Here is a 23,139-nt window from a genome sequence, read left to right as displayed (position 1 = left end):
AGCTGTTTTGTGTTGGTTGTAAGCCATTGGGCTGTTTTATATTTCATGCGGATAGATCGCATAGGTGCATGTTGGTCTAGAATAGAAAGAAAGGTTTTATTAAAGAGGTTAACAACGTCGTCGATAGGGAGAGTTTTAAGAGGAGACCAGTTAACCAGGGTAAGGTCATTTTGAAACTCTTGAGGGTCAAAGTGTTTTTCGACATAGTCGAATTAGTGGAGGTTGTTTTAGCTGAGTTTTGTGCCTAATGATGTATGTGAGAGAGTGGTCACTAAGGTCATCTGGGAGGGTACCTGTTGAATACTTTTGTTGGGGACTATTTGTAAGGATCCAGTCGAGTATGGTATCTTTATTATTGCTCTTATTAGTTCTGGTTGTAGAGTTGATGGTTTGGTGGAATCCGTGCAGGTTGATAAGGGTGGATGGATTAGCTTGATTGCAAGCATTCCAATCAATATTGAAGTCACCTAGGACTATGGTTTCTTGAGGAAGATTAGTAGAAAACCAGTTAAGTAGGTTTTCTAATAAGGGGGGGTTGTTGCCTGGTGGAAGATAGGTGCAGATAATATTAATAGTTTTGTGTGGGTTAAGGAGATTTTTGAAATAAGAAGTTCAGCGTTAGAGTCATATGGAGGGGTTTGGGCTGATTTCTTCACATCCAGTCCAGTTTTAAATAGAATGGCTACCCACCACCTTTTTTATTAAGACGGTCCTGTCTTAGGATGTTATAGCCAGGGGATGATTTCATTATCTTTTATAGGGGTTTGAGCCAGGTTTGTAAGACAGAGAATGTCAAATTGCTGGACTTCTAGAAGGGCATGGAGAGCTGGAAGTTTATTGCAAATGCTGGATATTAAGATGAGCTATTGAGAGAGATTTAGTAGGTTTAGCATCTGGTGTATGAGTATTTTGATTTGTGGGGAGTTAGGGGGTGTTGTTGAAGTGTTTGGGCCTGGGTTGGGGTGGATGTCCCCATCAAGTAATTGTAGATTATGAATAAGGTGATTTAATTGTGAAGGCTTACAGAAGTACAAGTATTTTGTGTGTTTGAGAATAAGGTATTTGATATGTGAGAGTCTGTGATATTTAGAGTCAAGATATGTGTTGCAATATGTTAGACTAAGATGTGTTGTGAGTGTAGATGGGGGGGTAGTTTGGGTGTGTCTGTGGAATGTTAACATTAGGATTTAATGGTTGTTCATAGTAGGTTATTAGGTAGGTGGTGGAAAGAATAGTTAGAAGAGTTAGTAGTAAGAGAGGATGGTGAGTGTTGTACATGTTGAGAAGAGTAGAAGTATAAAATAGGAGAGTTAAGAGGTAGAGAGAGTGAGTGGGAGGGATGACTATGGAGTAGGCGGAGAAGAGTATGTTCTGATTGGTTGCAGAATGTGGTGGGTGTGGTTATGTGGGGATAAATGTAGAGGTGCAGAGAGAATTCAGCAGGAAACAATCAGAGAAAGTGAAAAACAGACAGGTAAGTGAGTGAACCAGTGAGTTATTTAATGTATAGAGATAGAAATAAAGAGGAGCTGAAATGGAGGATTATAGGTGGAGTATGAGAGGTCAGGTTAAGAAGCAGTTCAGGAAGACACTACAGTTAGAGGACAGGTAAGAAAGGTTAGTGAAGGCAGAAGATAAGCATAAGGGTGGGAGAAAGGGAATCCACAGGAGAACAGTAGTAGAGGCCACCTGGTGGCAAGATGTATGGTTACAGGGACAGACAGTATGGTAGAGGGCTAAGTACTGAAGGGGAGGGGGGAAGGAGTGTGTTATGCTAACACACAAGGATAGTTGAGGAAGATAGAGATAGAAATGAAGTGGAGGTATCTAATGTGGATAGGGGAATTTGTAGGCTGCTGGAAGTACAGGAGGGTGCTTAACTCGAGATACACTAAAACAGTAAGTCTGGTCAAGCAACAAAATGTAGCAATTCTCAAAGTGAGTCGGTGCCTCTTGAAAGCACAAGATATGAGCTCAGGTTTGAGGTTCTTTTGTTCCCAGAAGAGTGGAAGGCAGGAAAGGAAGCTGTGCTTTAGTTACACAGGAGACCACTCTGTTAAAAGGTAATTGGGGAAAGAGATAGTGAATGAATAGAGCTTATGAGCTGGCAGAGAAAAAAGTAACAGTGGAAAAGCTTATTTAAAAACAACATTAACACTGTAATACTGGGTACAAAACATTAAACATTGAATAATGAAAACAATACGATGATTCAGAGCATACAGTAGTGTAAAATACCAGGTATAACTTTTGCATTAAGAAACAATTGCAACAGGATAACATTCAAGTATGGTACAAGACAAATGCACGTTGTAATAGTGAGCTATCATAATTGTTAGCCGTTAGTGGAATCTGGCATCCCTATCCTATGGTAAACCATGAGTAAAAGTTCTTTTCAGAGAAAAGAGACTAAGTATCAGCAGGGACTAGAAGATTAAGGAGTTAAACTCACTTAAATAGTGTTGGGGTAGGAATTCCTTGCCTCCACGCTGCACGCTCACTTCTACACAGGTCTAAAATATGGCCCTCAGTTGCCCCTCAATTTACACCTGCCTGTAATCTGGGGTCTTCAGTAAAAGAATTAATACTGTTTGGTAACAAAAAACAGGAGTTTCAATAGGGGTACAGCGATTGAGCAGGTCAATGCGCTGTTACAGAGATACTATAGACACTGTGGATCCTCGCGGTCCGCTTAGTCGGACCGAGTCTACTAAATCTTCAGCGGCAGCTGCGCTAGTGTTTCAGTTTAGGGTGGGCCTTTGAGTAGCGCTACACACCTGGTAAATGACGCCAAGGGTAGGAATGTCCACGCACGCCACACCGCTACAACAGTGCAAAGGATGGGTTAAGGACAAAAAACAAATGTAACTGATTCAGGTATAACATAACCTTTAGCCAGTAGGAACAAGTTGAATACGATGCAGCAAAATATAACTAGATTCCACAATAAACAATGTAACACATTCCGTGTATCTGAATCTTTTGCCAGTAAGAACTGGTTGTATGCGATGCAGGAAAGTATAACCAAGTTCAACAGTTAACGAAGTACCTATAGACACAACATTCAAGTCGCTCCCTTTAGCAGCTAACAGAGGCCTTGGCGAGACTAAAAGTATGTCAGTAGCATATATCCATTAAAGCCAGGCGCTAACAATCTGAGGTATCGAAACAAACACACTCTCATACACAAGGAATTCAAATGCATTTGTTATAGTGATAGAAAATGGGTAATAAGCGTTCACATGAGCTTTTTTAAAACAAACATTCAAAGTTTAAACAAATGCAAATTGTACAACTGTAAAATGACACAAAATGAAGCAACTATCAATAAAGGCATATGCATACAAGTACTCACAGTCCCGGGATAGGCTCCTTATCTCTAGTTATCCAACAGGCAACAATACCAGGGAAGAAAGATGGCGTCAATGGGCAGGGGTTGTATTTATAAGTTATAGTTAGATGAGGGGTAGGGAGAATAGGGAGTGACCCTAGTAATAAGCCATAGGGAGGAGTTTGAAAGCTAGAGAATATCCCATTACAGGATTGTGGGATGAGGTTTGGGATAGTGGAGGTGAAAGTTGATAGATGTATAGGTATAAGAAAGACTAATAGGTGTGGGGTAATGGAATGAAAGTCAAGAGTTGGACACAGCCGAGGTGCAAGAGGTCAGAGAGTACAGTAATAGTTAGAGGAGGTAGTGAGAACACTGTAAAAGGATGAAAGTATAAGTAGGCTATAAGAGGGTATCAAAGCTATAAAAGAGACACAAGAGAGAGGAGTTCAGCAGGAAACAATCAGAGAAAGTGAAAAACAGACAGGTAAGTGAGTGAACCAGTGAGTTATTTAATGTATAGAGATAGAAATAAAGAGGAGCTGGAATGGAGGATTATAGGTGGAGTATGAGAGGTCAGGTTAAGAAGCAGTTCAGGAAGACACTACAGTTAGAGGACAGGTAAGAAAGGTTAGTGAAGGCAGAAGATAAGCATAAGGGTGGGAGAAAGGGAATCCACAGGAGAACAGTAGTAGAGGCGCCACCTGGTGGCAAGATGTATGGTTACAGGGACAGACAGTATGGTAGAGGGCTAAGTACTGAAGGGGAGGGGGGAAAGAGTGTGTTATGCTAACACACAAGGATAGTTGAGGAAGATAGAGATAGAAATGAAGTGGAGGTATCTAATGTGGATAGGGAATTTGTAGGCTGCTGGAAGTACAGGAGGGGTGCTTAACTCGAGATACACTAAAACAGTAAGTCTGGTCAAGCAACAAAATGTAGCGTACTTTAATTCTCAAAGTGAGTCGGTGCCTCTTGAAAGCACAAGATATGAGCTCAGGTTTGAGGTTCTTTTGTTCCCAGAAGAGTGGAAGGCAGGAAAGGAAGCTGTGCTTTAGTTACACAGGAGACCACTTTTAATTCTCAAAGTGAGTCGGTGCCTCTTGAAAGCACAAGATATGAGCTCAGGTTTGAGGTTCTTTTGTTCCCAGAAGAGTGGAAGGCAGGAAAGGAAGCTGTGCTTTAGTTACACAGGAGACCACTCTGGAAGTTTTGAAGCATCTAACCTAAGTTGCCACATACTTTCCTTCACCTCCACAAAATCTTGGCATTATCCCCTCTGTCATCATCAGGTATTCTATCTGCCATCACACTGCGTATGGCACATTACTGCAGAAAATAATGCCCAAGGGAAAGACCATATTTGACTATTCTCTCTCACTGTTGCCTGACGACTAATACTGAAGAATACATGCCAAGTGGCGGGAAAAACGATGACCTGGCATCAGCGAGCAACTCCGCCCCGACTTGGTAAGGGTTCATAGGTAAGCACTAGGCTAGCTGCCTTTGTGGGCCAGTTTAAGCCTAGCCAATTTCTCCAAAGATGAGAATCACACTCTGATCCTTGTGTCTGTGAGGTAAACAATTTAACTATTATGCTAAACCCACCCCCTCCCGCGATAGTCTAAGTTATCACCAAACTTAGTGAGACTATGACAAGAAATAACCACAGATCCTACAAAGATATGAGAGATATTTCCAAAATGTTATTAAAATTTGTGTAAGGGAGAGGAGTGTGGCAAGAAAAAAATAAAAATGGAAGTATCCATGGAAGACATAATAATGCCAATGTTAGAGGAAGATGAGGGTCAAAAATTAATAGCTAAGATAGGAACATATGAGATAAAATGGTAATGTATGACCAATCAACAGGGACATTTCCAGGAGTGTGGCATTCCTGTAGAAGTTTGGAATTAGGAGGGAAGACACTGATAATGATATGGAAGGATTAATTTATTAGTATTTTAAAAAGCACAGAAATACCAGCATCTCAGAAGAAAGTTGTGGTGTCTGTACTGCACAAAGAGAGCAAAGACCTTTCAGATCATTTTTAATATAAACTGATTTCAGTTTTAAACCATGACTATGAAAGTGTTTCTTTCTTTACTAGTCAAGAGAATGGCAAAGGAGTTGCCACAATTGATAGATATGGATCAATGTGGTTTTGTGTAGGGGAAACAAACATGTGACAACATTAACAGAAAGTACAGTTGTGTAAAATCTTACCATAACAGTAGATGTCCTTTCCTTCACTGTTGCAGTATTCCTAACAACTGCTACTCTCTGCCTCATGAAGCCAGACGTCTGACCAGTACGCAAAAGCCTACCATTACTTTAAGGTATGCTGTACGTCATGTATGCTCCTCACATAGTATGTATGTCTTTCGGCTTTTCCCAGTTAGGGGTTGCCATAGTGGAACTCCGGTCCGTTCATGATTGTCAGTGGATTTTACGGTGCTGAGTTGCCAGCCCAACTCCCAACCTTCAACCAAGGCACGCCCATTCATGCTCGCACCTACCTGCATGCATTTAATGTCACTCGACCGCGGGGAGGGCATGAAAACTCCACACAGAAGGCGCTCCAGCCAAGGCATAGGGCATAAAGGAGACGTCCGGATGTACCATACTCAGACCTGATAGCCCTAGTAGGAACACCAGTACAGGGAAAACCAAGAGGTAATCAGTATATCCAGGAAGGTAATGGATCAGGGGGAGGAGGGTGGGAGTGAATATTGCAACAGTGAAGGAAAGGACATTTAATGTTATGGTAAGATTTTACACAACTGTATTATGTCCTTCCATTCACTGGTTTCAGTATTCTTAATCACTGGGAGAGTGCCAAAGCTCAAGAAGAAACTTTGGTGGAGGAAGGACCAGCAGAGCCCTCTAGGAAGTCATGAAGGATGGCCCTAGCAAAACCAGCTCTAGATCTGGAGATTTCATCCAACTTGTAGTGCTTGGTAAAAGTATGCATGGAACACCAGGTTGCTGCTTCAAGAATAAATTTAGTATCCAACCCCTTGAAAAAAGCACAAGAAGCCGCCACACCTCTAGTAAAATGAGCCTTTACAGAAGAATGAAAGCTCTTACTGTGAAAAGAACAAAAAGAAATAGCCTTTGAGATCCAAGAATTATTAGTTTTGTACTTACCATAACTAGGTGTCTGTGTTGTCTTCTTTCATTTCTCCTCATGCATGGGCTTCGGATCCAACTTGGCCGCATTTCTTCAGACTAGGATCCAGGTCTCGAGCTCCTCCCACTACCCACAATGCCCTGCACCCCAACCAACCTCCTCAGATCGAGTCTGCTGCCAGCAGAATCAGACTTGGTCGCGTTAGTCTTGAGCGAATCTGTGGTCTTCCTTTGGGTATCTTCTTTACAGATAAGTTCCCTTGATCTTATTTTCTTATCTTAACTTCCTTTCCTGCCCAGTTATAGTGTGCATTGTGTTTCTGTATCTCACTCTTGACTCTATGGCATTCTTTAAAACAATTTCCCGCGCTCTGGGTAATCATTAGCCGTTAGGCTCCCGTTCGATTCCCCCCTTCTCTTATATTCCTTTTATTAAAAAAAAAAAAAAAAAAAAAAAAATCTCTTTGGTTGTTAGGTGTTTACTGTTTCTGTTTGTCAGAGTTTTTCCAGTTCTACTCTATCTTAAGAATCTATTGTGTGTGTGTGTGTGTGTGTGTGTGTGTGGAAAATCTTCTGCTATGGCTGACAACCCCTCTGGGTTTAAATGGTGCACAGAGTGCGGACATAAGTTCCTGAATTCTGATGCACATTCCTTATGTGTATACTGCCTGGGTGCCGAACATCTGCGGTCAGCCTGCTCCATTTGTGAGAGTTTTAACCTAAGAGCTTATAGCTGACCACAGAAACAAAGTGATACTGAAGGGTCTTTTGCCTGCATCTTTTCCAGAGCACAAACTCCCTCTCTAAGAGCCTTTCAGGGTCCTCTGACTACAATAAGCACCCTCATAAATCTTAGAGGGCATCTTCAAAGCCATGTGCTAAGGTCTGGAGGCCCTTAGATCCAACCACTACAGATCACAGACCAACTTTGGCTCTGACAGATCCAAAGTTCTCCTCGGATCCATCAGGGTCTCTAATGATCACAAGGTCACCTGAAAGTGCCCCCCCCCACCTTGGATCCTAAGACTATGAATCTGGCAATGAGGGGCCCTACACTGGTGCTGGGGTTTGAGTCAGCTCCTCTCCCGGGTCTACAACAGACTCCCTCCAGGCATGCCAACCCCCCCCCTCCGTAGTTTCCTCCAGGTCTTCCAGGAGTCTTTCAGAGGCCAACGTGGAAAGGATGATCAGGAAGATTCTCAAGGGGGGGGGGTCTTCTCGGCTCCATCGTTTGCAGGTTCTGCGAGTCTCTCCCTTCAAGTTCAATCTCCATCTCCAATCCATCGGCTTCAGAGTCGCAGGACCACAGCCAGCCATGGGATCTGGGGTCTAGTGTACCTTCCTCCACTCCAGCCATTGCCTTTGGATCATAGTGGACCTTGGATCCAAGATGTCCCAGTCAGATATGGGGAAAGGGGTTCAGCTCCTATTTTGTCAGAGTAGTAGCTTCCTCTTGGTGCTTCGGCACTGGACAGTTCGGGTCCGATTCTGCCAGGGACCCAGGGCGTGGGGATTTCAGCCCTCTCTTCTTCTATAGCCTCAGCTCCGGTGGAGTTGGGGAGGGAGTCTCCAGGTCCTTTGGTGTTCCTAGTGGTAGAAAGTGCTTTCTCTATCCATAGGGATCTGGTCCCTTTGAGCCATGATCCTTCCCACCAACTTCCCTTGGAACAGAGACTTGAGCTTGTAATGCCTGTCCCGAGTCAGCTCGTCCAGACTGGCCTCCAAGCAACTCCCCCCAGAGGGAGCCCCTCCTCTCCTGAGAACTCCCCTGAACACCCCACAGAGGAGTTTCCTCATAAGAGGATGTGCAAAAGGAAGCACGACTGCCCCTTGGAGTCAGCCACTGAGGATATGTACTCTGAAGGGGAGCGATCCCCCACATCACCACCAGAGGACTTCTCCTTCAGAGATATTTTAGAGATTCTGCGGCAGAGAGGTGGTTGGGTCTGCCCAACCTCCCTCCTCGGAGTCCATATTTTTGGAGGCCTTCGGGATGGGCCTATCTACATCTTGGGTGGTTCCCCTGGTGGACAAGTTAGTGGATTTGATGTCCAGCAGGGCATGTAACGAGCTGAATTCGAACTGATCCCCAAATGCCCTGACAAATTTTTATCTCCCCCCCCAAAGATGGACCTTATTGGAGTAAGGGTATTCCAGTGGATGTCATGGTTGTGGCAGCAGCTACCAAAAAGGAGCTAGCAGAACAAAGCTCCACTCTCCATCCACCAAGCAGGGAGTCCAGAGCGATGGATAGGTTTGGCAAGTGCGTTTACGCCTCGGCCACTTTCTCACTGAAGGTGCTGAACTACCTGACACATTTTACATACTTGCAGAGGGACCTGGTGAAAGAGCTAACAGACTCTCTAGCAGAGTCCACGTCATCAGAGGACTTCAAGAAAGTCTCCCCTCAACTGGCTATTCTTTCATCCTTGTCCAACTCCTCCATGAGGTTGATTTCCCATATTATGGAAGGTGCCACTTGGACAGCCGGCTCAGGCACTGCTATTCACAGGCATGCCTGGATGAGGCTTTGTGAATTTGCTGAGCCCTTTAAGATGCCCTTTGTTAATGTTCCTTTCGAAGGATCATCACTGTTTGGTCCATCGATCAAAGAGACCCTAACCCGCAGTGAACAAGAAGGGAAGACCTTGTCTGCTGTTGGTGTCAGGTTCTCCACTCCATAGCGCACGTTTCCTGGAAATCAGCACAGTGGACTGAAAACCTAGTTCCATAAATCCCAGGGGTCTTCCTAAGATCAACACGGGGATTCTTCCTCCAGGGGCAGAGGAGGAAGTTTCAATGGGAGACGCTGACCCAGAGGCAGAGGGGGTCTGCAGAATCAGGCCTTCAGGGAACCCTTTCCCGATAGCCCTTTTCAGTGTTCCTGAAGTGCTGCCTGACTGCTCACCTATGGAGGCAGTCGGGGGTCAGTTCTCTCTGCACCCTCCCGCCTGGGCCAGTATAACACAAAACAAGTGGGTAACTGCAGAAGTAAGGGCTAACAAAAGAACAGTCTTCCAAGAGGAATGTTCCAAGGAAGCTGAAGTAGCAGGCTCAAAATGAGCCTAGGTCAACTTCTCCAAAACAAAATAAAGATCCCAGGGAGGAGGAGCAGGCTTCCTAGGAGGCCTAATATGAAGGACACCTTTAAGGAACTGTTTAGCTTCAAATCTAGAAGCTAAAGGAGGAGATAAAGACAGACAAGCAGAGATATCGGATAGTGGGCCTTAACAGAAGAACAGGCAAAACCACCATTGAGCAATTCACACACATAAGAAAGAACCAAAGCAACATCCACAGTAAATAGATCCAGGCTACGAAAGAGACACCAAATAGAAAACTTCATCCATTTGTATAAGTAGGATTTCCTAGTATTGGATTTCCTGGTCTCCTGCAGGACCCTAAGCATGTCCTCAGAAAAAAGGTGTCTATGTGGAATCAAAATACTATCATTCACAGTGTCAGCTGAAGAGTGGACAAGTGGGGATGGATGAGAAGTTCCTTGTCTTGTGTGATTAGGTCCACCTTGTGAGGTAGCTCGTGAAGATTGTCCTTGGGTAAATGCAGAAGGAAGACCCAATTCTGTCTTGGCCAAAAGGGAGTCACCAACAAGATTTTGGCAGCGTCCTGTTGAATTTTGAACAGGACTTTTGGAATGAGAGGAAGGGGGGGATGCATAAAGAAACATCACCTTCCAAAAAAAAAAAAAAAAAGGGAGATGGTGTTCACCTTCCACACCAGAGAGGACCTGGGACTCTGGCACAAAATAGAGGAAACTGTCTGTTCAGAGGGGAGGCAAACATCTACTTCAGGAGTACCTCACCGGTGGCCAATGATCCTTGTGAAGCATCTATTCATGGACAGCAAGATCCCATACCAGCAACACCAACTGGTAAAAAAGGTAAGACCTTCTTCCCTCGTTTGCTTACATACCACATCACTGTGATATTGTCTGTAAATATCTTGAGAGGTCCTTGGAAGAAAAGAGATTGAAAAGCCTGAAGAGCCAACAGAAGAGCTATCATCTCTTTGACACTGATGTGCTCCTTTGGACGAAGAGGTGACCACACCCTCTGTACCTTTAGGGAGCCAAAAACTGCTCCACATCCCACTTATCCCACTTCTGAAGTGTCTGTGAACACTTCTTGAGAGGGAAGAGGAGGATGAAAATGGAGCCCTGGATCTAAGAACAACTGCTGTATCTCACCAGAGAAGTCCCTTCTTGAGACAAGTATGAAGAGGAACTACAAAGTCTAGAGAATTTGCGTGCTGAAGCCAAACGGTCTTCAGAAACCACTGAAATTGTCTCATGTGGAGTTTGGCCACAGGGAGCATAGGGATGGTGGATGCCATGAACCCAAGAGCTCTCAAACTCCATGGCTGTAATGCAGGCAAGAGTAAGGAGATTTGGAAAGAAGGAATGAGAGGTAAGACTTTGAGAGGAGGCAGGGATGCCAGCATAGGCACGGTCAGAATCCTGCAACTTAGAAAAACATGATCCCAAGAAGGAATCAGAGAATTTTTGAAGTTTATTGTGAACCCCAGGCTCTGAAGAAGGGATATGAAGGATGAATATCTAGCAATAGGATCTCCAGAGAGGAGGCTTGATTCAGCAATTCCTCCAAGGAAGGAAATACTTGGATCCCCTGAAGTCTGCAAAAAGCAATCATAGGAGTGAGACATTTGGTGAATACCCATGGGGCAGTAGAAAGGCCAAAGGGTAAAGCAGAGAACTGAAAATGCCAAAAAGCAACAGTGAAAGGCAAAGACTTCTGAAAATGGGACAGATCAGAATACAGAGATAAGCATCCTTGAGATCCAGAGATACTATATAAGCCTGAGGAAGTAAAAGAGGAAACAGAGTCTGAAGGGTCAACATTTGAAAGGTGCGCACCTTCAGAAAGGTGTTGAGATGTGAGGGGTCTAAAATTGGTCTCCAAGTACCTTTTTTTCTGGTAACCATAAACATTCTGGAGTAAAACCCCCTACCAATTGGAGGCTCAGGAATGCCCATAAAAGGTGGATGGGACTGCCACACTATGAAGTACACCTGGCAAATAATGGACAGAACCCAAGAATCCTGAGTAATCTGAAGTCAAACAGGAAGACAGAGAGAAAGGCAAAGAGAAAGAGGAATATGGCTGGGAATAGACAGCACCTGGTTTGTCTGGAAAGGAAGACTTCCAAGTCCCTGACGTTTGAGTAGCCTTAGCAGGAGGAGCCCGTTTGCCAGTCTTTTTATTCTTAGTAGGAGGACGAGATTGCCTGTGAACAAAGGCTGGTTTATTGGGGTTGTTTCTCTGAAATTTAAGAACAGGAGAGACAAACACATGTTTGAGTTCCTGTAAGGCCTTTCTCTTACCCTGAAGGGACTTAAACCAGCAGCAGCTTCCCCAAACAAGTATTTATCATCAAGAAGGGCATCCATCACCTTAGCCTTGACATCATCAGGCAATGGCTAAAGCCGAAGCCAAGAATACTTCCCTATCAGTGACTCAAAATCAGCAGCCCTAGAAGAGGCATTTCCTGCATCATAACTACACTTGATGGAATGACAAACCACCTCTGAGGAAGTCTCTAACAGAGAAAGAGCAGAAAGTTTGCCCTCAGAGTCTGGGAGATCAGAAATAACCTGACAAGCTTGAGAGGCTAACACATACCTGGACATATGGGTCTGATAATTAATGACCTTAAAAGCCAAGATAGCCGAGGTGCAAACCTTCTTACTTAGCCCTTCCATAGTCCTGCTGTCTTATGATCATAGGAAATTACTAGGCTAATGGCCCTAGCGCCCTTACAAGCCTAGCCAAGTTGCACTCTTATTTCCACGATCAGCACCTTTTTGCCCTGTCCAGGAGGGACACAGGTGGAAACCCCGGGGTGAATTTACGGTTATGCATCTAACTGCCCAGATTGCGCCTGAAAAGGGCCAGTGAGGTGCTCTGTTTGTGATGAAGTGGGAGTCTGTTCCAAAGGTGTGGTAACCTCTGCGAGACAAATCTGTCCCTCCAGCACATTCTATCAATGTCACATACCAGGTAAAGGTCTTTAGAGCAAGTAACCTGTGTACCATTTGATTTTCAGAAATGCAGCATTTCCAATAAAGCAGGGTCAGAGACTGCCTTGTATGCAAGGCAGAAAATGCCTCTGAGTAGTCTGTATGAAAAAATTACAATGTCTACACTACAATAAGGAATTATATCAGATGATTGTATAATACAAATGTCAGCTATAATAGCATAGAATGTAACTTCTGGTCTACTGTATGTCTTGTATATATTTTGTATATAATTTTTTGTATAATCTCTGTATGTGGAGCTTTTCTCCCCAGGCCTCCAATGAAAATGGGTTTTATCCCAGTGTGACTTTCCTGGTAAACAAATGTAAAATAAAATAAAATAAATAAGAATAAAGTGACAGTGATTTCTGATGATCCACATAGGACAGATGCTGAAGATCTTGAATTTTCCTTGTGAATAACCTTTGTGGTCTCTCCAACTGCTGCAGGTGCTTGGAAAAGTACATAACAAAAGGGGCATTATACTCAATTATTGGCCTGATGAAAGAAGAGTACAGGGAGGTTATACCTTCTTTTTTTCTGGAGGCAATGCCCCTACTTATGAGATGAGCAATATAGAATGCCCATCTTACCACTGCGGAGACATGGTGGTCAAAGGTAAGATTGCTGTCAACGTGTGTGCCCAGGTCTCTTACCACTGACTGCGTACTTAAGGTGTTGCTATTGATGTGGTAGTTAGCATGAAAATCGCTCTTACTGAAAGGGATGATAGTACATTTTTTTTCACAGAGATTAAGGGCATGGCTTTGGCACCAATCATTTGCTTGTGTAAGACCCTCTTGTAGGATGTTGACATCAGTTGCAGATTCTATGACCGCTCTCAGTTTGCAGTCATCAGCAAACTTAGTCAGCCACGGATCTTTAGTTTTTGCTTGTACTTCAGAAAAACAGATTCCAAACAGTAGAGGTTACTGGTCTGCTGTTGGAGGTTGATTGCCCTATTTTGACTATATGGGTTCTATCAGTGAGCCAGTTAACTACCTGTCTAATGATATACGGGTTGATACCTAGCTGGGTGAGTTTATCAGTGATGCCCCAGTGAGGGATTGTGTCAAACACCTTGGCTAACTGTAGGTAGGCTGTATGCACAGATTTCCCCTCATCGAGGGCTTTGGTGACTAACTCAAAGAAGTCCACCAGGTTTAACATGCATGATTGCCCTTTAAAAAATCCAAACTGAGTAGGGTCAAGTGTTTGTAGATTACCTATATCTTTGCTGATAAGGTCCATGATGATTTGCTCCATGGCCTTGCAGATAAGGTGGGGGGGGGGGTTAGAACAGAAGCACCACCTTTGTGCAAAGGAATAATTATGTGCATTTTCCATTCAGCTGGGACGAAGCCAGTGCTTAGACTATGACTGAAAAGAGTACCCAGTGCTGTTGCTAATTCTTGTTGGAGCCCCACGTAGGACGCAGCCTGGGATATCAGGTCCCATAGATGCTGTGTTTTTGGCCTTAGGGTGTTTACGACCTGCACATTACAGATATAAGGTAGGGGACAGGTGGGTAGGGATGTCATAGGGTACGTGTGGTGGGGACAGGGGAGTGGAGTTTTCACAGAACTGGTCAACCAACAGGTTAGCTATGTCCACAGGCTCAGTATATGTGGTATCATTAACTACCAGTTCAGCACAAATCTGGGCCTTTCCTTTTAGGTTACTAATGTAACTAGAGAACACCTTATGGTTGTCCTTAGTTGAGGAAGCTAATTTGGATTTGAAGTTTGCTGCAGAGGACTTCACAATAAGTCTTATTCGCTTGTTTAAGCTGAGGAGGGAGAGTTTCCAGTTTAGGGCTCGCTCCCTCTTACTCTTAGACAGCTGTTTCTTCCTCTTATTGTAAAGCCTTTTAATGGCAGTTTACCACCAGGGAGGTTTGCTCTTCCTTGAGGAGCTTGTTTTGGTCCTATCAGGTATGGCCGGGTCAATGCAATTATACAGGTATTTATATAAAGCATTGGTGTAGCACTCAGCATAGTTGCCAGTTCCACCTGAGGGGCGGGGTGCAGTGAAGCTATTTATACCATCCTGTAAGAGGTTATAATCTACTTTGGAAAAGTTTTTTTTAGTTTAGCTGCTGCTGGGGGTGGGGGGTGGGTGTGACAGTTACTTCGAATGAGTCTGATTTATGGTCAGATTTCACCAGGGAAGACCCTACAGTGGGGTTGCTACCAGTGGTCCCCCATATTGGTAAGTACCAGATACAGGATGTTGGCACCCCTTTGTGGGGGGGTTTACCAGCTGCTCCATGGCATTAGAAATGATGAAGTCAAGGAACCTTTGGGCAAGTGAGTTTGAGCACTAGTAATTTACCCAGTCAATGGATGGGTAGTTAAAGTCGCCCAAAACCATGATGGTCAGATGTATCTTGATAGACTCAAGTAGATACAAATAAGCAGACTGGGTGTCCTGATTCATGGATGGGGTCCTGTAGCTGGCAATGACTTGAATACAGTTAATTGCACCTGAAGTATTTCCAGGGAATCATACTATCATATTGTTTACCAATCTGGAGGTATATTTATCTTTAATGAATACTGAGACACCACCTCCTTTAGTTTTCATGCCTTCAGTTTGTGGTCTGAGCGTGTGGAAAGAGGTGTATCCCAGTATGGCTGGGGTGCTCTCCACAGCCTTGAAGCAGGTCTCCATGATTGCACAAATGTCTACTTCTTCCAAGGTATGGACTGCTTCCAGTGAATGCAGTTTCATGTTATTACACGTTTAGCAGCATAACCTTGAGGGTTTTAGATGGAGTTTTTACATCGGGAATTTTGTCCTTGAGACAGTGTCTATCAGAATGCAGTAATTTAGGTGAAGGACGAAACTGAGAGGGCTTTTCAAAAGCTACAGACATCATCGTGGGGTCAGCAGCAGGACATTTGTACAAAAAGTTACAGTCTTCAGGTACCTTATAAAACCTATCAGGTTTCTTTGGAGCAAGGGGCAGAGACTCAAGAGATTTAAAGGCATTAGAAAATGCATCCAACAAAGCAGCCAAAACAGGAAGAATAGCAGAAGGTTTCTGAGTTTCCATCTGCAGCAACTCATAGTTCCTCTTATGGATTTCAGAGACCTGAGCACAATCTCATTAAAAAAAAAATCCATTATCCTGGAGATTGTGTCTCCAAAAGAAATTTCTTCGAAGGGCGTATCAGGACTGTTAGATTCCTTTTCTTCTGATCCACAGTCCAAAGGAGAAGGAATCTGGGAAGAGTAAGCAAGGGATTTCTCATCAGAATCCAGCTCCTCCTCAGAGGAATCCTGTTCCCTGGGCCTTTTAAGGGGAGTAGAGAACCAAGGTGGGGGGGTTAGAACAGAAACCTCTTAGGGAGGTTTTAATGCCATTAAGGCATTAAACAAACCCTGAGTGAAGGCCTGCCACTCGCTCTATAGATCCCTAGGAGTAGGAGAGATATGTTTACTTTTTTGTTTTTTCTTTAATGGGACATCTGCCCTGTTAAACTTAGAAGGCTCTGACCTAAGAAGGCATTCAATAACAGTAGTAAGGACTTCTTCCCTTACTAAAACCTGAGGAACACCCCTAGGCCCCTCGGAAATAATCAACTGTGGCTTCCCCTGACCAAAATGGACATCTGCAAAGCCTCATCGAACGTGCTGAAAGCCAGATCCCTGCCAGCCTCTAACCCAGTCACAGCAGAAGAATCCAACAACAAAGTTGAACGAGCCTCCGGATTCTCAATGACCTTGGGAGAAACATCTGGGGGAGGCTGGACAGAGGAAGATTCTGGTCTGGCTTTCTTAACCTTCTTCTTCTCTAATGGCTCACCCTCGGGGCAGGAAGTTCCTTCCATGGTATCCTGAGAGAGACACTGAGTCGCTGATTCTCTAGATACAATGCTATGGAAGACAGCCTACTTCTCAGAGTATTCAGTATGAAACCCTGACAAATGGAGCAGAACTTGTGGTTGTGAGAGGCTCCTACACAAAAATAAACACTGGTAGTGGTGGTTTTTATGGGGAATCTGTTTCCTGAACTGGCATTTACCCTTCCTGGATGACATTAACTCCCAGAAGCAACAAAAAATCAAGAAAAAACTAAACCCCAACAGGGTACTTATCTGCAATGGCTCAGAGGCCAGCAAACAGAATATGTGCATGCAGAACGATTGGAAGATGCTTTCTGACTGGCTGAAAGGATATAGATGTTCAGGCCGATGATCGAGAGAAGCGTTCGTTCTGGCGGCAAAGAACATCTGTGAATGGTATAACTGGAAGTCACCTTTATGCCCTACACTATGTGAGGAGCGTACCTTAAAGCAACAGTTGGATTTTGTATACTGGCTGGACATCAGGCTTCATGAGGCAGGGAATTCCAATGGTTAAGAATACTGCAAACAGTGAATGGAAGGACATAAATGATGATCCAGAGGGAAGCAGAATATAATAATATGTTATTACTGGACGGTCTTGATGTAGAGAAAACATTCAGTAGGGTCACCTGGAATTTTATAAGTACAATGGAAGCAGTTACATTCCCTGTTTCCTGTAAAGCAATACTGTTAATTAGGAGAATGTACAAAGGATCAGAGACAAGATTTAAGGTAGGACAGTTCCTCTCAAGACAAGCTGTGCTTGAAAACAGGAATCAATCAGGGGTGTTCTCTTTTCCCTTTGTTACTTCCTGTATATTTAGAGCCACTGAAAGAAAATAAGGGACTCGTATATTCAAGGATATAACTAGCATGGTACTCAAGAAAAGGTTAGCCTTATTTGCAGATGATATTGTACTTGATAAATGCAGGAAATGACATTTTGATATTGTGTAACATTTTGAGAGAGCTTTGGGCCTTTTCTGGACATAAAATTAATGAAGATAAAAAGGCTATAGTAGTAAACTATCCACCCACACATGAATTAGTTCAACAAAGCCCATATTTATGGGGACATAATAAGATGAAGTATTTAGTTGTATGGATTAAAAAGGCTTCTGTTATAGCAGATAACGTATGCAGGAAGAGACTAAACAAAAGATGATACAAAAACTGAGAAACTGGAAGTTCTTGATTATGGACATAGGTAATAAGATGCAAGCAGTAAAATGTTTTTAGTCCTTTTAATTTTATATACAGGTCAGGCATATTTTTATCAATCAGAGGGGAAGTTTTGGACATTATTTAATAAGAAGTTGAAAATTTATTTGGGATGGGAAGAAGGCAAATATTTAGTATAAGCGGAGTCTCCTTAAGGAACAAGGTGGTTTAGGATTACCTGATTTGAAGGGATACTTTACAGCTAAGCAGTTAAGCTCACATAACATGAACAGAAGGTTATGATGATGCGGTGGAGGGTGAGGGAGTTCAAATAATAAGAAGTGGGGAGAATTTTGGAAGCCGGTCCTTAATTTGAATAATAAAAACATGCAGAATACTGTATTCATAAAGAGCAGAACGTATTCTAAGAACTAAGCCAACAAGGGGATGGAAAAAGGAGATATTACCAACAGGGATGACTGTAGGTTAAGGGTACAGAAAGTAGGCAAGTAGTAGCTGGAATTTACTGGAGAAAACTAGCAAATGAACCAAAGGTATTGGGATCAGATACCTAGGGAAGGAAAGTTAATTGAGTGTGATGAGGCCAAGCAGAAGTTTGGACTACAGGTTAGACTTCCCTCTATACCACAGACTGATAAGAGAATATATATGTATACACCTACAGGTATATGCATATCTATATATGGGCGTGTGTATACATACATACACACATGCATGCAAAGAGTAAGAGATAGGAGATTGCCAAGTGAAAGGCCAGCTATAGCAGATTTTTAGTACAGCCTAGAACAGAAGCAGCTGTTAAAAAGGGGATAAGTAGGAGGGAATATAAAATATCGCATGACAACTACAAGACTCAATCAGATTAGAAAAGACTGGGAAGTAAGACTGGAAAGGCAATTTACCAGAGGACAATGGAAGTAGATCTGCATGGCTACTATGTATGCAACAAAGTTCAGGAGGTTTAGATTTTTTTGCTGGAATGTTTGCACAGATATTTTTATACCCCAAGCAGACCTCAAAGAATTTTTCCTCAGGTAGACAGCAAATGCTGGAGGTATGATGGGAAAAAGAGAAGTAATTTGGATCATATGTTCTAGGAATTAACTAGCTGGCACATTTTAAAAATTTCCTACAGAGTGCTTTGTCAGAAATGTTGAATGGTCAAGTCATTGTAACTCAGGAAATTATTCTTTTTTCTTTGTTGTTAAAACTTAGATTCAAAATTGACTAGACATAGTAAGGCTTTACTATGTTTAATACTACTGGCTACCAAAAAAAAAAAAAATAAACAAAAATAAACAAACAAAAAAAAAAATCAAAATCAAAATCTAAACCAACTTTAAATGAACTACTGAATGTTGTAAAGGAGATAACATATATCTGGGGTGGGATCCTTAAAAAAAAAGAGAGAGAGAGCAGGTTGCATATAAGTACATGGGAATCTGTGAGAACAATACAAACAGAATAATGTTCATTAGGAGAAACGAGGTTTAAGAGAAGGAAGGAACTGAAAAATGTATGTAATGCCTGAGTTAATGATAATTGTTAAAAAAGGAAACATACATGTGTAGTGTAAGAAAAATGTTTCAAGATTTTTTTTATTTTATATTAATTTGTTTGTTTGTGTCTTTCGGCTTTTAGGGGTCACCACAGCGGAACTCCGGTCCGCTAATGATTGGCAGTAGATTTTTTACGTACTGAGTTCGCCAGCCCTGACGCACAACCTTAAATGAAGGTACGCCCATTCACGCACGTCTCCACACAGAAGACACTCTAGCTGAGAATCGAAAGGCCCAACGTCTTGCTGTGAGGCGACAACACTACCACAGCACCACCACACCAATTTCACTATTATAGTTGTGATTTAATAAATATGTTTATAAAGTTACAGTAAATTCTGCATATCAAATGCCTGTATTAATTACTGCTAGAATTTATGTATGTGGATATGTGCAGATTAGCCATCTCCTTTTACTGCCATTGTTTATTATAAACCTGTGGTAGCATGGTGCCCCACTTATGACAGTACTTGTACATCCATGACTGGCTATAGAAAGCAAGTATGAAAAATATGTTTTCCACAGCTTTTCAGAACGTTTAGGAATGTACAAGTCACACCTAATGCTCTATTGCACACACTTAGCAATTCATGTTCATGTCAGCTTACAGTTAACACTTCACTCCCTATTATAAGTCATAGGGCTTTCAAGACATTATTAATAACCAAATATTGTTAATATATGGAATGGCAACTGGAAACCCATCTCAGTATCTGTAAATCTGTACACCTCTACCATCCACTCTGTTTTTCATTTTATTCAGACCACTCTGTACTTGCATGGAATCACACTCCAGTGAACGACTGTGACTTACCGAACCAAATGCAATCTGTACTGTTCGGAGTAATACAGTTTTGCACTAGTGACAACAGACATGCTTGTCTGACAAAATGCAAGTTGCTTTGGCCAAATTAAATGACTTCATCTTGTTTCTAATAATGCAAATGCGGCCACCTCTTCCTGAATAATCACAATGCCAATTAAGTGCAGCAGATGAGTTGTGATGTTATTGTCCATTGTGATATAGTTCTACTTGTTTCAAACACTGTAAGGCAGCAACCTACCTTACCCCCAAAGCAACCAACCTGGCATCAGGAACGGGGGACTCACTAACTGAACAAATGCAAGGAGTAATGCACACATTAATAATTCTGAACTTCTTCCAACCAAGAGTGCCTGAAAGAGTAGCTACCACTCTTTCAGATCAAAAGCAGAAAAAGATGGTTTTATTGGAAAGGGTGTCCCTGGGATTCAATAAAGTGTACACTAAGTGTACACTGTTCTGAGTGAACAGACAACACAGACATAACTCATACCATCTTTCTCCTAGTTTCAGTTTTCCTACTGATATTCTTGCAGCTTTAACTATTGACAGGGATTCATAAAGGTTACCATAAAGTGTAGACTACATGTACACAGTGTAATTCTTCTGACTGACTAGAAAGCACGAAAAATGTGATAAGAATGCTCTTGAAAACATACCGTGTACACTCAGTGCACGCCTTACTGAATCTGGCTCTGCATCTATATTCCTAACTCACCATATTACCTACAGACTCTTAAGCCAGGACAACAACCTTGAACTTCTTCACATTCTTTTTATGATAACCAGAACTCCATACCATATCACAACCACCTATGTACCTCCCTCTATGTTATTTGCACCCCATGAGGCATATCTAAATAAGCCTAATAGTATTCTTTAGGGAGACTTGACATTAACTGGGAAACCTACACCACCTCAAAGAAATATGCAAAAAGATTCCTGTACTTCATTAATGCTATTTAATTACACCACATCATTCAACTCCCACCTAGAGGTTCAAAAATACTGGACCTGGCTCCCACCAGTATTGCCACCCTGTGCTCAATACCTACCATTACCACATCACTGGTTAAATTTACCACCTTGTATGACGTTAAAACCTGATTTACCACAAAATCCTTCTGTCTTTACGGACTACTCTAAAGCAAACATAATCCAGCTAACTGATGACCTAATGAAATTTAAGCAATGTCCTCACCTCAGTGACTCCATTTTCCATGCTGCTACATTTGTAGATAATTTCTGTGCCCACCTCCATGCATACATCAAGGCATCTGACCCTATTCGACATAAATGCAATGCTAAATTCAGGAATAAACCCCAATGGTGGAACCCTAGTATAAACAAACTATACAAGAGTAAAGTACTCATAGCTAGTAAAAGGAAACTTAATACACCAGCATTTAGAGATGAACTCAAAAGATCAACAAAGAACTCGGAAACAAAATCAAATCCTCCAAAAGTAAACACAAACTGATAACTGCTATCTCTGTTAAGGTTAACCATAAATACTTCTTCAGCTATGTCAGAAGCTTTAGAGATAATGCCCAGCAATACTCAGAGCTGATGCATAACAATACTTACTCATCCCCTGATGATACACCCCACATATTAGAGGACAGATTCAGCCCTAACTTTGCTCTTCTTATCTTCCCCTATCTTTCCTCAACTTAATAGCACATCCACATCACCCCCAAACAAGTCCTGAATGCTTTTTCCAGGGCCAAAAATACTTGCTCCATGGGTCCTGATAATGTGCCAGGCTACCTTCTTGTCAGCAACAGGAACTGTCTGGTAGAGTCGTAGGCAGTCATCTCATAGGTTCATAGGGTAGTACTAAGCTAGCTGCCTTTGTGGGCCATTTTAAGCCTAGCCATTTTCCCAAGGGGTGACCCACTACTGACCAAGGAAACTATAGACCCATAAGCTTCACCAGCTTTATCCACACACTAATGGAACACATCATTATGGAACTTATTAACAAGGACACAGGCAATCTACAAGACATGGCCCAAGCCAGTTTAGGTTTGTTAAAGAAAGATGCTGCTTCCTCATACTGGTGGGTTTCTTTGAACAGGTCTTTAATGAATTAGACTCGGGCAAATTGGTTCACTCTGCCTAACTGGACCTGGCCAAGGCGTTTGTTGCCATCACATATTCTGGCATTATTGAAAAGTTAATCAATTAAATGTAAAACCCTGCTGGACAGCATACTGGATAACTGATGAATCCAAATCTATTAGTATGGGAGGCACACCCACTTTGAAGAGAGTGATTACCAGTGGCATTCACCAAAGGTCAGTCCTAGGACCATTACTCCTTGGCATTTACTCCTCTGATATCGAGGCTGATATCAAAGGCCTGTGGCTGTCCAAGTTTGCAGATGACTGTCACTAACTCCCACTCTGACTTCCAAATTCTTTAGGAGGGACTAATGTGTACCATTAAGTGGTGCCTGGAACTCGGCCTAAAACTAAATGTCAAGAAATGCAGCACTGTATCCTTTGGCAAAACTGGGCACCCATGCACTGACCACACAGGTGACATCCCTCTGAAAACTGACTCAGCCATCAGGTACCTGGGCAGCTTTATCAACCGTGAACTATCCTTGGATCACCATATAACCACTGTTTTTAGGAAATTCTTTTATCTTCCCAGGTTACTCACCAGTACCAGGGGTATTTCTTCCAGATCTAAGGAAGTTATTATCTCTCTCCACCCCTCTCCCATCGAGCCCATAATGCAGTATTAGTGGCCCTTTAGTATGTACCTGTCTAAGTACAAGGCCCAGCTTGACAGACTGCAATATTTCCTCTCCAAGACAATGAGTGGCATTTCTTGGGCTTCCCAGACTGCTTTAAACCTCTCTCTCTCTCATTTTGGGTTTCCTACAAACTCTTGGGAGGTGACCTCTGACTATCCTACTAAACCTCAAATGTTCCAGTACTATGTGACCTCCTGCTTGCTCACAAAATTAATAACACCCTCAACACCTGTTCAAGAGATTTTAACTTCCACTGAAACATAAATAAGACCTGCTGGGGAAATAGATACTTATCTCAGAGAAGCCCTGGTTTATGGAATGTATGTAAAGCAAAGTAACTCCCTGATTCTCTAAGTGTAACCGGAACAAATGAATAGGGAGTTGTAAATATAGCCCAGGTCTGGCTCCTCAAGCCCTCAATGAAAGGGGTTGA

The 23,139-nt window shown here is 42.6% G+C and overlaps 1 protein-coding gene and 1 long non-coding RNA gene across 2 annotated transcripts in view; both read right to left on the bottom strand.

The window, feature by feature from the left end:
- The window catches only part of TBC1D31 (TBC1 domain family member 31), a 1,335,355-nt gene that overhangs the window by 127,267 nt on the left and 1,184,949 nt on the right, over positions 1 to 23,139 (bottom strand). The gene's annotated exons all lie outside the window — the stretch shown is intronic.
- On the bottom strand, positions 1,929 to 4,563 carry LOC122797999. Its single transcript, XR_006364202.1, has 2 exons — positions 4,279 to 4,563; positions 1,929 to 2,053 (listed from the first exon to the last, which is right to left on the bottom strand). It is a non-coding gene; the product is annotated as an uncharacterized LOC122797999 (long non-coding RNA).

The sequence above is a fragment of the Protopterus annectens genome, chromosome 3.part1 (genome assembly GCF_019279795.1).
Source record: "Protopterus annectens isolate FY-2018-M chromosome 3.part1, PAN1.0, whole genome shotgun sequence".
Taxonomy (NCBI): domain Eukaryota; kingdom Metazoa; phylum Chordata; order Ceratodontiformes; family Protopteridae; genus Protopterus; species Protopterus annectens.
The sequence above is the reverse complement of the archived record's forward strand: the minus strand, read 5'-3'. Positions and strand labels throughout refer to the sequence as shown.